The following is a 14,780-nucleotide window of genomic DNA, read 5'->3' as shown; positions in this document are numbered from 1 at the left end:
TTCTAGTCAGAAAAAACTCTACACTCTATCCAATATAGAATCTTTTTCAAGAATAACCAAACAAAGGAAAAATCTAAAAAAGAAAAGTAATTACGAATCCAATTATCAGGAACCATTACAGAACTTATCTGACCAACATTTTTTCCAGATAATTAGGAATGCTAACCTCCAACTACACAACACTATAACCGATGTGTTCCCAAGAAAAGGAAAAATAAATAAAATAAAAACCAAAGTCACTCTCTACCTCAATTCTCTACCTGTCCAGGCTACCGTACAGTGGCACAATCATAGCTCACTGTAACCTTGAACTCCTGGGCTCAAGTGATCCTCTCACCTCAGCCTCCCAAATAGCTGCGACTACAGGCACACACCATCACACCTAACTAATATTTTATTTTATCTGTAGAGACAAAGTCTTGTTATGTTGCCCAGTCTGTTCTCAAACTCCTGCTTCAGCCTTCTAAAGTGCTGAGATTACAGGTGTGAGTCACCACATCTGGACCCTAATTTTCTTAATCGCATCATCGCTATTTGAAATTCTTGTTTTTTGGAGCATGTCTATTGTCCATCTTTCACAGTCTCTCACTCCACCACGAGAATGCTCGGAGATCTCCTGTCTTGCTGGCTAGCACTTACAACAGTACCTGACATAAGAGTTCAGTAAATGTTGATGAAATGAATTAATGAAATATATTTCCCAGTTGTGAGAATTATCTGTTTAAGTCCTTTGCCCAGTTTACTGATTTTTTTCAAATGTTTATATATTTTTATATCAATCTTTTTCCATTTGCTACAATGTTTTTTCTAGTCTGTTTCCCATTTTATTTTACATTAAACTGACGGTTCTTTATTTAAATATCAAATATTTTTATGATTACATGTATCAAATGAGAACTTAGCATTTATTAACCTTCGCAATCAATGTAGCATGACTTATATTCACTAGTTGAGTACTGTGCCGAGAGAATGAATAATGCATTCAGAAAAAGCAAAACATAAAACACATTCAAACCTCCCAGAGTTCCCTTTGAAATACAGCCATCATCTTAACTCTCCTCTTGTCCAAAAACCCATTATCTTCTCCCCTAAACTAGCAATCTCTGCCAATCTACCCTTGTCTATTGACAGTACTCTCCCAAGCCCCAATACCATAAATGTTGGAGTCATCTTTGTCACTACCCTTTGAAACTTTGTATTATTACCAACATTATTCACAAAATACCATATGGAAACTTTTAAGATATAAAGTTGCTTTATTCTATCCCTTCCTTCCTCTCATTCCCACTGACATTACCTCAATCTATGTCCTTACTACCACATACCTAGGATACTTGTAAGAGCTGGACTGTTGTTTGAGCTTTTAATCTTTGATCCAATAGTCCTTAAACAGAGTTCTATGAAATAGAATGATACGGGGGTCTTTTGAAAAACAAAGGAGTCTAGACTCTCCCAGTCTGGTATCCAAAAGTTTCCAGATGGGCCCCAGATATGGATTTGTTGATTTGGGTTAATTTTCAAAGATTGTGTTACAAATACCCAGCTAAGAAGCACTGCTTTAAACCACTGCTTAATCCTGTTGCAACATCAACCCCTCTAAAGCGTGACTTTCAACATCACTTCCAATAGCAAGAACGTTCTCTTGTTCCTAACATGGAAAAAATGACTGCAAATTGGTTTTTAAAAACCAAATCTATAAATTCATAAGTTTACGATACTTCTTTTAAAAAAAAACTTCATTAATAGATCAATGGTTACAGAGAGAAAAAGACACATTATCCTGAAAACAGCAAATAAAACAGAAGGAAGCATACACTTACTCTGTGTAGCCTGTATAAAATATCCAGGATAAGCAAATAGTCAATGAGGGTAAGTTCTTTTTTTTTTTCTTTTCTTTTCTTTTTTTTGAGATGGAGTCTCACTCTGTCACCCAGGTCAGGCTGGAGTGCAATGACATGATCTTAGCTCACCACAACCTCCTTCTCCTGGATTCAAGCAATTCTCCTGCCTTAGCCTCCTGAGTAGCTGGGATTACAGAAGACCACCACCATGCCCAGGTAATTTTTGTAGTTTTTGTAGAGACGGGGTTTCACAATGTTGGCCAGGCTGGTCTCAAACTCCTGACCTCAGGTGATCCGCCTGCCTCCATCTCCCAAAGTGCTAGGATTATAGGTGTAAGCCACCGCACCTGGCCGAGGGTAAGTTCTTTACAGAAAAATTCTAGCTAATAAATGCAGAAGAAATGAAAGAATTATAGAATATTGCCTTTTCCCAACTTTTTTTTTTTTTTTTTTTTGAGACGAAGTTTCGCTCTTATCACCCAGGCTGAAGTGCAGTGGCAAGATCTTGGCTCAGTGCAGCCTCAACCTCACAGGTTCAAGCGATTCTCCTGCCTCAGCCTCCCGAGTAACTGGGATTACAGGTGCCCAACACAACACCAGGCTAATTTGTGTGTTTTTAGTAGAGATGGGGTTTCACCATATTGGCCAGGCTGGTCTTGAACAAAGGAAATACACAGCTTAGTAAGTATTCTTGCCCCACTCCTCTTAAAATAAAAACTTTTTTAAAAAACCAAACCCTGAATAAAATCAAGCTTTAGATCTGACTACCGGTTTAGAAGATATGTAGGGAGGAAAGAAGCAATTTAGATGACACATCAAAGATGTAAACAGGCAAATTCAGTATATGAAACAATCTACAGAACAAATCAACCAGTTTCTTCAAACAGCATAACTGGGGAGACAGGGTTTTATAACCCTGGGCTTGTGGGCCAGGCATAGTGGCTCATGCCTGTCATCCTGGCACTTTGGGAGGCTGAGATGGGTGGATCACGGGGTCAAAAGATCGAGACCATCCTGGTCAACATGGTGAAACCCCGTCTCTACTAAAATACAAAAATTTGCCGAATGTGGTGACATGCACCTGTAATCCCAGCTACTTGGGAGCTGAGGCAGGTGAATTGTTTGAAACTGGGAGGCAGAGGTTGCAGCGAGCCAAGATTGGAACACTGCACTCCAGCCTGGTGAGACAGCGAGACTCTGTCTCAAAAAAAAAAAAAAAAAAAAAAAAAGAGACTTGTATTATTTATCAACCAAGTACAATGTTTTTGTTTGTCTGTTTGTTTGTTTTTGAGACAGGGTCTCACTCTGGTTGCCCAGGCTGGAGAGGGAGTGCAGGGATATGATCTCAGCTCACTGCAGCCTTGACCTCCTGGGCTCAGGTGATTCTCCCACCTCAGCCTCCCGAGTAGCTGGGATTACAGGCACATGTCACCACACCTGGCTAGCTTTTGTATTTTTAGTAGGGACAGGGTTTTGCTATGTTGCCCAGGCTGGTCTCGAACTCCTGGACTCATGCAATCTTACAGCCTCGGCCTTCGAGTGCTGGGATTACAGGTGTGAACCACCACACTCAGCCTAAAAATACATTTTTTAGATAATCAGGGTAGTCTGAAGATAGGCTGGGTATTAGATGATATTAAGGAATGTGTTAGGGGATGACAGAACAAGATTGCCAAAATGTTGATAATTGTTGAATACCGTAGATACTTAAATTTTAAAAAACAAAACAAAACTTTTTTCTTTTGTATTCTACCTAGGACCTACCAAAGTGCTGAATGTTACAAACAAGAAAGGCTGAAACCTCCTTGGTGGGCTTTAGATATAAAGTACTACATATCTGTAACTATGAACCAAAACATTAACATCTCTAATACCGAATGTCCCCATACATACCTTTTTCTACAGACTACCTGACTCCTCTACCTAGCTATCCTTCCAGCATTTCATTCAGTCTCACACAACTAAAGCCAAAACCTCTCTCCCCCAAACAATATCAGCTCTTTGACCTCCTTTCTATTTCTTCTTAATGTTCTGACCATTCTGCTGTTCTCACACAGGCTAAAAGCTTGCTTTGTCTATCCATCTAATCAGTCACTAAATTACACGACATATCTATAAAATCTCTCCATTTCTACCACCACCATTACTTCTTGGGCTTTCAATACTTCTCACTCAAGGCCTTCTTAACCAGCTTTCTCTCTTCTTCCTACCCTATCCATACTACACAATATCCCCATTTTCTTTTTTTAAAATCTTTTTTATTATCTTTACCACAGTTACCCAATTAGGTGAATTATCCCTTTTCATCTGCCCTATCTGTACCACACAATACTGCCAAGATTCACTTTCCTGAAGTACAGATCTATTTCCATCACTGTCCACTTCAAAATCCTCCAAGTTCCCCGCCTATCTACCAAGCAATGACTGAACTCCCCACAATGGCATTCAAAGTGTTCTGCAACATAAACCACCTATTTTTACAAGCCCACATGAACACTGCCTCCAGCCACATTCTTTTACAACCACCCACCAGAGGGCTTCCTCTGTTTTTTGGCCCCTGTGTTTTTGTTCCAACTTTCCCTTTCCCCACTGTGTCCTTCGTCTTATTCTTTTCAAATTCCAATTTATTCTTCCAGGACCTTCTCACTTGCTCCTGTCTAAAGTCTTGATAGATTCTCCCAACCCCAAAACCAAATACAATTGCTTCTCTATTTAATACTTTTCAAATCATTGACCTTGCTCAAGGCAGAATAAATTACTTTTTTTGTTGTTTTGTTGTTTTTTTCAGACAGAGTCTTGCTCTGTCAAGGGAATCATGGCTCACTGCAGCCTCAACCTCCCAGGCTCAAGTGACTCTCTTGCCTCAGTTTCCCGAGCAGCTGGAGCTACAGGCATGCACCACCATGCCCAGCTAATTTTTTGTTTGTTTATTTGAGACAAGGCCTCACTCTGTCCAGCCAGACTAGAGTACAGTGGAATCATCTCAGCTCACTGCAGCCTCAGCCTCGAGTAGCTGGGACTACAAGGCACGTCCCACCACACCAGGCCTTAGTCAAGTTTCTAATCCCCTACAAGAGGGGTCCTCAACGCCCAGGCCACAGAGCGGTACAGGTCTCTGGCCTGTTAAAAACCAGACCACACAGCAGGAGGTGAGCGGTGGGCAAGTGAGCATTATTGCCTGAGCTGCTCCTCCTGTGAGATCAGTGGTGGCATCAGAGTCTCATAGAAGTGCAAACCTTACTGTGAACCGTGCATGTGAGGGATCTAGGTTACACGCTCCTTATGAGAATCTTAACGCCTGATGATCTGAGGTGGAACAGTTTCATCCTGAGACCATCCCCCCAACCCGTCCATGGAAAAACTGTCTTCCACAAAACCAGTCCCTGGGGCCAAAAATAATGGGGACAGCTGCCCTACAACACAGGATGGGTCTTGAATACAATAGTTAATCTTTTTGGTTGAATTCCTATTTATTGGATGTCAACAAACTAACATTTAAATAGCATTAAATAAAAAACATAAATTGGGGCCAGGCATGGTGCCTCACGCCTGTAATTCCAACACTTTGGGAGGCTGAAGTGAAAGAATCGCTTGAGGCCAGAAGTTCAAGACCAGCCTGGGCAACATATTGAGACACTATCCACCAAAAAGCATTTTTGCTTCAATTAGCTGGGTGTGGTGGCATGCACCGGTAATCTCAGCTACTCGAGAGGCTGAGGTGGATAGATCACTTGAGCCCAGGAGTTGGAGGCTGCAATTAGCCATGATTCCAGCACTGCACTCCAGTTTGGACAACAGAGCCAACAACATCTCTTAAAAAACACAAAACAAGCTGGGCGTACCGGCTCACGCCTGTAATCCCAGCACTTTGGGAGGCCAAGGCAGGCAGATGGCTTGAGCCCAGGAGTTCAAGACCAGCCTAGGCAACATGTGAAACCCTATTTCTACAAAAAAAAAAAAAAAAAAAAAACACAAAAATTAGACGGACATTGTGGTGTACTAATAACATCTATCCTTTTTAGAAGTTTATATCTAATTACTTTCCCAAAACAACCTAAACCTAAATATTTTTTCTGATTTTACTTTCTCCTGGTAAAACCTTCAGGCCGGGCACAGTGGCTCACGCCTGTAATCCCAGCACTTTGGGAGGCCGAGGTGGGCAGATCACGAGGTCAAGAGATCAAGACCATCCTGGCCAACGTGGTGAAACCCTGTCTCTACTAGAAATACAAAAACTAGCTGGGTGTGGTGGCACGTGCCTGTAGTCCTAGCTACTTGGGAAGCTGAGGCAGGAGAATTGCTTAAACCCAGGAGGCGAAGGTTGCAGTGAGCTGAGATCACACCACTGTACTCCAGTCTGGCAACAGAGCAAGACTCCACCTAAAAAAAAAAAACTTGAAACCATCTTCAAAATATTGTGAAAATTTTATCCAGTCATTGGAAGCTACAGTTAAGTGGACTACAGAAAGTTATTTTGTTACTTCTCTACTACAATAAACAGTATCTCTATTATAATAGATATCCATCAAAGACTTACAGCTTCAAAACTCCCTGCTCCTTTAAAGAATTACTTACGTAAGTCTGAAATCAAGTTTAAAACCCAGCGAGAAACAATAATTTTACAGAGGTGTTTTTTGTTTTGTGGTTTTGTTTTGTTTTTGAGACAGAGTCTTGCTCTGTCACCCAGGCTAGATGGAGTGCAACAGCCGTCTCGGCTCACTGCAACCTCTACCTCCCAGGTTCAAGTGATTCTCCTGCCTCAGTCTCCCAAGTAGCTGGGACTACAGGTATGTTCCACCACACCTGGCTAATTTTTGTATTTTTAGTAGAGACAGGGTTTCACTACGTTGGCCAGGCTGGTCTCAAACTCCTGACCTCATGATCCATCCGCCTCGGCCTCTCAAAGTGCTGGGATTACAGGTGTGAGCCACCGCGCCCAGCCTACAGAGTATTTTTAAGAAGTTAAAGGAAAACAACACTTCTCAATAATTAGCAAAACAATACATCTTCCAAGTTTTGAAAACCAGAGCAGAAAGACAGGTAGAAAAGGTAACCATACATACTCTAAATCACTTACACAGCCTGAGTTCTAAACTGTTCCTCTGACCACTTTTCCTTATGACATACAATTAGAAGCATTAGGAAAGTGGAATGGAGCAAAAATTCCAGAAGCATTCACTAACATTAAAGAGACAATAAAACATTTAGGTCTAATTCACTTGAATTTTTCTCAATTTTTGCCCAATTGTTTAATTTTGATCTTGTGGAATTCCCATTTGCCCTCAAAGGCACTTTGGATTATAAGGAATCTAAGGAGAAGACTCAAATCAATCATTCAGCAAAGTGATAAACAAGAATGAAATAATAATAGTTTTTTGGTTCGTTTGTGTTTGTAACATCCCTTTTCTATAGAAACAGCCAGGATTATATTCCTTAAAAAATGATCAGTTCATGCCATTGCCTCTCCTTAAAAACCTTCAGTTGGATGCCACAGCCTCAGAGCATAACCTAAAAGTTCAAGGGCCTCCACAATCCAACCTACTTCCCCTGTCTCAGCTTTCCCTGCCTAACTCTAAGCCTTCTTCTCCACTAGCCACCACCTTCCTACACTACACACATGGATTCCTAGAAGCCCAATCTCCCTTCTCAACCTATTACAAGTCCACATCTTTCAATGACAAGGTCAAATGAGCCCATGGAGCAGGAAGCATTAATTCATTTCTTAATATCCATCTGCTTTTCTGAGTAAAACGGCATAACTTTTTATCCTTTGCTCCATAAAACTGCTCTACTGATTCCTCACTTTTCCATTTATTTCATTCTGCCCCTATGTTGCAGTCAGTAATTCCCTTACCCCTCATATACTGATACTTTAATTCAGTACGTTTGTTAGAATTAAGCAGAAATGTAGTCTTTTAAATTCCATATTAGAATTAGCCAGGCATGGTGGCGCATGCCTGTAATCCCAGCTACTCAGGAGGCTGAGGTATGAGAATCGCTTGAACCTGGGAGGTGGAGGTGGCAGTGAGCCAAGATTGCACCACTGCACTCCAACCTGGGCGACAGAACGAGACACTGTCTAAATAAATAAATTAATTAATTCAATATTAGCACAGTTTGTCATACAAAAACCAATTTGTAACAAGTAGCTATTTAAAAGATAATCTCTTCCTCTGAATTACGTTTTAAAGCGTGAATTATAATTTAAAGAATGAATAGGTACCCCAAAATAAATTTTTGTAGCTAGAGATCTCCTTTTGAGATGCTATGATAAAGTCCTCCTTATATGACATTTTGCATCTTTCAGTCCAATACTTTCCATGAAGACCAAGCAGGTTTTCGGACCAAACACTGTGCTGCTGACAATGGATATACTGATAATGGCCTCCCGTATTTTAAGAATTGGTGTGTGTGTGTCTGTGTGTAGTCACTATTTATTCTTGATTTTTTACTCTATGGATAAAAGTTAACCATGGGCCATGCTGTGGAAGTTCAAAATGAATCATATATTAGAAAAGCAGGCCGGGTGCAATAGCTCATGCCTGTAATCCCAGTCTTTTGGGAGGCTGAAGTGGACGGATCATTTGAGGTCAGGAGTTTGAGACCAGCCTGGCCAATATGGTGAAATCCCATCTCTGCTAAAAATACAAAAATTAGCTGGGCGAGGTGGCACATGCCTGTAATCCCAGCTACTCAGAAGGCTGAGGCAGGAGAATTGCTTGAACCTCGGAGGTGGAGGTTGCAGTGAGCCAAAATCGCACCATTACACTCCAGCCTGAGCAACAGTGAGACTCCATCTTAAAAAAAAAAAAAAAAAAAAAAAAAACCTTCTTTCTGTATTCTAACCCAATCCAAGGATCAGACTATACAAGAATAGTCTCCTGACACATCAGATTTTCAATCTTCAATATGGCTAAACAGGCTCAGTCACACTCCCCAAATGTTTTAACTACTATCTGGCCAGGAACAGTGGCTCATGCCTGTAATCCCAGCTACTCGGGAGGCTGAGACAGGAGAATTATTTGAACCCAGGAGGCAGAGGTTGTGGTCAGTCAAGATCGCGAGCCATTGCACTCCAGCCTGGGCAACAAGAATGAAACTCCATCTCAAAAAAAAAGGTGGCACGTGCCTATAGTCCCAATAACTCCAGAGGCTGAAGGAGGAGGATTACTTGAGCCTGGGAGATAGACGCTGCAGTGAACTGTGATTGTTCCACTGTATTCCAGCCTGGGCAAAAGAGTGAGACCCCGTCTCAATAAATAAATAGATAGATAGAGGCTGCAGTGAACTGTGATTGTTCCACTGTATTCCAGCCTGGGCAACAGAGTGAGACCTCGTCTCAATAAATAGATAGATAGATAGATAGATAGATAAGATAAGATAGACAGATATGTACTAAATGTTTTCAATAGCTTCTGTAAGTAAAAGAAAGAAATGTTCTTCAAATACCTTTAAAAAATAAGTAAAAAATAAACAGGGCAGTGACGCATGCCTGTAGTACCCAGCTACTCCTGAGGCTGAGGTGGGAGGGTTGCTTGAACCACGGAGTTTGAGGCTGCCATGAGCTACGATCACAATACTGCACTCCAACCTGGGCGGTGAAAAAGTGAGACCCCTTTTCTTTCTTTCTTTTTTTCTTTTTTGAGATGGAGTTTCGCTCTTGTCGCCCAGGCTGTAGTGCAGTGGTACCATCTTGGCTTACTGCAACCTCTACCTTCCAGGTTCAAGCGATTCTCCTGCCTTCGCTTCCCAAGTAGCTAGGATTACAGGTGCCTGCCACCAAGTCTAGCTAATTTTTGTATTTTTAGTAGAGATGGAGTTTCTCCATGTTGGTCAGGTTGGTCTCGAACTCCTGACCTCAAGTGATCTACCTGCCTCGGCCTCCCAAAGTGCTGAGATTATAGGCATGAGCCACTGCACCCAGTCACTAAATTTATTTTTAATAGAGGTGAGATCTTGCTTCACTGCCCAAGCTGATCTCGAACTACTAGGCGCAAGCGATCCTCTCACCTCGGCCTCCCAAAGTGCTGGGATTACAGGTGTGAGCCACTGTCCCCAGCCCTAGTACGTATCTCTTTATTTCTTATTTTTAAGATGGAGTTTTGCTCTTGTTGCCCAGGCTGGAGTGCAATGGCACGATCTCAGCTCACTGCAACCTCCACCTCCCGGGTTCAAGCGATTCTCCTGCCTCAGTCTCCCAAGTAGCTGGGATTATAGGCACGCACCACCAAGCCCAGCTAATTTTGTATTTTTAGTAGAAACAGGGTTTCTCCATGTTGGTCAGGCTGGTCTCAAACTCCTAACCTCAGTGATACACCAGCTTCAGCCTCCGTAAGTGCTGGGATTACAGGTGTGAGCCACCGCACCCGGCCGTACATATCTCTTTATATCAGGATGTTTATAATAACTTTCTCTTAGAACACCTTTAGAATTTAATACTAAGAAAAAAGGTTTCTCTTGACAAACTATTAGGCTTTCATTTACCAGAATGAAAATTGTACAATTTATCTTTCCCTTTTTGCATTAAATTCCATGCTTCCAAATTAAATTACAATAACCACATTAGCCTAGGCAAGCTATACATTTACTTTTTCTTGTTACATAAATTTTTACTTCTTATTTATATTTTAATAGCCTCACTGTATATATTTGTGGTAAGCTGCTCAAATCCTTTCTAGAAGTAGTAACTGACATAAATTATACATAAATAAAAACTTCCTATAATAGCCTATTCTGCTATATTTAATACTATAAATATGTCATGTAGTCAAAGTTCTAGTTCCTAAAAACAAATAAAACCAAACAACACAGCAAGCTTTTAAAAGTTACACAAAGATCAGCTGGGCATTGTGGCTCACGCCTGTAATCCCAGCACTTTGGGAGGCCAAAGCGGGTGGATCACTTGAGGTCAGGAGTTCGAGACCAGTCTGGCCAACATGTGAAATCCCATCTCTACTAAAAATACAAAAATTAGCTGGGTGTGGTGGCACATGCCTAAAATCCCAGCTACTCGGGAGGCTGAGGCAGGAGAATCAACTGAACCAGGGAGATGAAGGTTGCAGTGAGCCGAGGTCACACCACTGCACTCCAGCCTGGACAACAGAGCGAGACTCTGCCTCAGAAAAAAAAAAGTTGCACAAAGATTTGTGTTGAATGAATTTAATAGCCATGTGAGTGGCCAGAAAAACAGCAGGTTCAGAAGACTGAAACCAGCCCACAAACAGAGTAGCCAAACGTTCAAGGAAGGAAAAAATGAAATGAGTAACATACTTAGTACTGCAAAAGTGTGAAGTGTGCCTCCTGGTTTCGGCAATAAAGGCTAGAAACCAGAGCAAGGGCAGTATACATGAAGTGGGGGGCAGGAGGGGACATTGAAGCCAGTCTGTAGTGGGTTGGCATGGAAGTGGGAAATGCCAGTATCCATAATACTGTCAGAGCCTGGCTATGATGAGCAGGAGAGAGCAAATAGGAATGAAGGATTTTACTGGAAGGAACAGAAACAAAGGAGGGCTTTTCCTCCCCCCAGCCCTTTATTTATATTGGAAAGACTGCACATTTCTATACTTTATTCAATAGCTATTTACTGGGTGCCTACAATGCAACAGGCTGTTCCTGGGAAAAATAATCAGCGAACAAAAAAGATAAACCTCCTTGCCATGGAGGAATGTACATTCTAGTAGTGAAAGGGAGAACATTAAAAATAATAAATCCCTATAGAGAATCAGGAATGTAATCAGCATGATGGAGGAGTACAGCAAAGTCGGGGGGATCAAGAGTATGGTGGGAAGGAGTGCTGTGTAGGTACATAAATGAGGTCAGGGTGGGCCTGCTGACGTGCTGAGATTTAAGCAGACTTGAAAGAGGTGAAGGAGTTAGCCAAGCAGATCTCAGGGAAAAAGTATTCCAGGCAGAAGAAAGAGTAAGAGCAGCCGGGTGTGGTGGCTCACGCCTGTAATCTCAGCACTCTGGGAGGCTGAGGCAGGCAGATCACCTGAGGTCAGAAGTTTGAGACCAGCCTGACCAACATGGTGAAACGCCACCTCTACTAAAAATACAAAATTAGCCAAGCGTGGTGGCAGGTGCCTACCATCCCAGTTGCTCAGGAAGCTGAGGCAGGAGAATTGCTTGAACCCAGGAGGCGGAGGTTGCGGTAAGCCGAGATGGTGCCTCTGCACCCCAGCCTGGGAGACCCAGCAAGACTCTGTCTCAAAAAAAAAAAAGAAAAGAAAAAGGAAGAGTAAGAGCAAGGGCCCTATGGTAGGACTGTGCCTGATGTGTTCAAGAACAGTGGAAAAGGCCGGGCACAATGGCTCACGCCTGTAATCCCAACATTTTGGAAAGCCAAGGCGGGCGGATCACCTGAGGTCAGAAGTTCAGGAGCAGCCTGGCCAACATGGTGAAACCCCATCTCTACTAAAAATACAAAAATTAGCCAGGCATGGTGGCACATGTTTGTAATCCCAGCTACTCAGGAGGCTGAGGCAGGAGAATCGCTTGAATCTGGGAGGCGGAGGTTGCAGTCAGCCAAGATCAGGCACTCCAGTCTGGGTGACAGAACAAGACTCTGTCTCAAAAAGAAAAAAAAAAAATAGAACAGTGGGGAAGTACTGCAGGGAAAAGAAAAGCAACCAATGCTGCAAGTTCCTAGAGATTAGAAGAGTGCTATCCCTGACAGAGGCCAAGACAGAGTAACCTCTGTCTCACACTGAGGGAAAGAATGGAAGAAGGAGGGCAGAGAAGTTTGTAAGTAGAGGAAGGGAAAGCTCAGGGAGTTCGTGCCCTTTTTTCCTACGAGGTGGCAGGCAAGGTATTCTGCCAAGCATGGGGCAGTGAGAGGTTTGAGTCAAGGGGTCCAGATTTTATAATAGCAACTGTGGAGAAATGGGGAGGGAGCTAAGCAGAACTGCTCCGACGGGGACCAAAGACGGATTTAAGGGAGACCTCAGAGTACACATTAATTGTGGAACTAATTTCCAGCACTATGTAGGTTTCCCCAAGACAGAGAGTAAGAATGGAGGGTATGGATGATAGGGATGATGTGAGGCTGGCTTCTGCATAGTAAGTCGTGAAGAATAATAAGAAAGAATAAAAACTGCAAGCAATGCAACCCAGAGGTTGTAGTATAGAAAAGGAAGTAAAAGAAGTAAAATCTGGCCGGGCGCAGTGGCTCAAGCCTGTAATCCCAGCACTTTGGGAGGCCGAGACGGGTGGATCACGAGGTCAGGAGATCGAGACCATCCTGGCTAACACGGTGAAACCCCGTCTCTACTAAAAAATACAAAAAAAAAACCTAGCCGAGCGAGGTGGCAGGCGCCTGTAGTCCCAGCTACTGGGGAGGCTGAGGCAGGAGAATGGCGTGGACCCGGGAGGCGGAGCTTGCAGTGAGCTGAGATCCGGCCACTGCACTCCAGCCCGGGCTACAGAGCAAGACTCCGTCTCCAAAAAAAAAAAAAAAAAAAAAAAGAAGTAAAATCTGGAAGAGACTGATGGACTAGGAGACTTAGGGTGGGAGAACACGCATAAAGTGATTAGAAAGTGAAAGCTATCAATTATCACAGTTTAAGACTTGAAGGCGAATTTGAGACCTTAACATGATGACAAGTTAAAAGATGTGGCCATAATACTAAACAAGTGGAACACAATGAAGCCAATGTTTGCTTGAGCTGAATTCAAGAAATTTTACACTTAAGGGTAGTTATAAAGGAAACTCAGCATAGTGGCTACTTACTAGTACTAAAGATCTTGGGGAAGTCACTTGGCCTGTTTTAATTTCATTGTAAAATGGGAATAATAATAGTATCTATTTCTTACGGCTGCTATTAGGATTAAATTAGTTAATAAATGTAAAGTGCTTAGAAAAAAGCCTGGCACACAGAAAGTGTTCAATATGAGTAAGCTATTTTATCACTATTGCTGTTTCTGTTATTGTTTATATAGTCATTGACATCTGCCAAGATGATGTCAAAAATCTGGATGAAAGAGAGAACTCAGTCAACAATACAGTAATCAAAAAGAGCAATGGGGCTGGGCACGGTGGCTCATGCCTATAATCCCACCACTTTGGAAGGCTGAGGTGGATCACTTGAGCTCAGGAGTTCAAGACCAGGCTGGGCAATATAGTAAGACCCCCATCTCTACAAAAATTTAAAAATTAGCTGGGCATAGTAGCACATGCCTGTAGTCCCAGCTACTCGGGAGTCTGAGACAGGAGGATCACTTGAGCCCAGGAGGTCAAGGCTGCAGTGAGCCATGACTGCGCCACTGCACTCCAGCCTGGGCAATACAGTAAGACCCTGTCTCAAGGGGGAAAAAAATGGCAATGGTAGAGGATAGTATGGTTGAATGATATGCTTTGGTATAAACAATGTGATATTCCATATAAAAAATATTTTAAAATCCATCAAACATTTACAATCTTGTGACTTAAAACACATATACCAAAAAACCACAAGACAATCGTTAAGTACTGAGTATTAGATAATAACTACAATATTATGTATATACAACATTACAAAGAATTTTGAAAATGCTCTGACTAGAAATCACGGTAACCATATCAGGACACTAAATTGTATGAAAATGAAAAGGAGTTGGAGTTAACTTTATCTCACCATTTCTATATAGAAATGGTAGCCCGCGCACGGTGGCTCATGCCTGTAATCCCAACACTTTGGGAGGCAGAGGCAGGTGGATCACAAGGTCAGGAGTTCAAGATTAGCCTGGCCAATATGGTGAAACCCCATCTCTACTAAAAATACAAAAATTAGCTGGGCGTGTTGGTACACGCATGTAGTCCCAGCTGCTCAGGAGGCTGAGGCAGGAGAATCGCTTGAACCCGGGAGGAGGAGGTTGCAGTGAGTCAAGATGGCACCATGGCACTCCAGTTTGGGCGACAGAGTAAGACTCCATCACCCCCGCAAAAAAAAAAAAAAAAAAAAG

General features: G+C 42.4%; 1 protein-coding gene across 4 annotated transcripts in view; it reads right to left on the bottom strand.

Annotated features, from left to right (window-relative positions):
* Window positions 1–14,780, bottom strand: part of KIF1B (kinesin family member 1B) — a 178,212-nt gene that overhangs the window by 159,282 nt on the left and 4,150 nt on the right. The window lies entirely within an intron of this gene.

The sequence above is a fragment of the Theropithecus gelada genome, chromosome 1 (assembly GCF_003255815.1).
Source record: "Theropithecus gelada isolate Dixy chromosome 1, Tgel_1.0, whole genome shotgun sequence".
Lineage (NCBI taxonomy): Eukaryota > Metazoa > Chordata > Mammalia > Primates > Cercopithecidae > Theropithecus > Theropithecus gelada.
The sequence above is the reverse complement of the archived record's forward strand: the minus strand, read 5'-3'. Positions and strand labels throughout refer to the sequence as shown.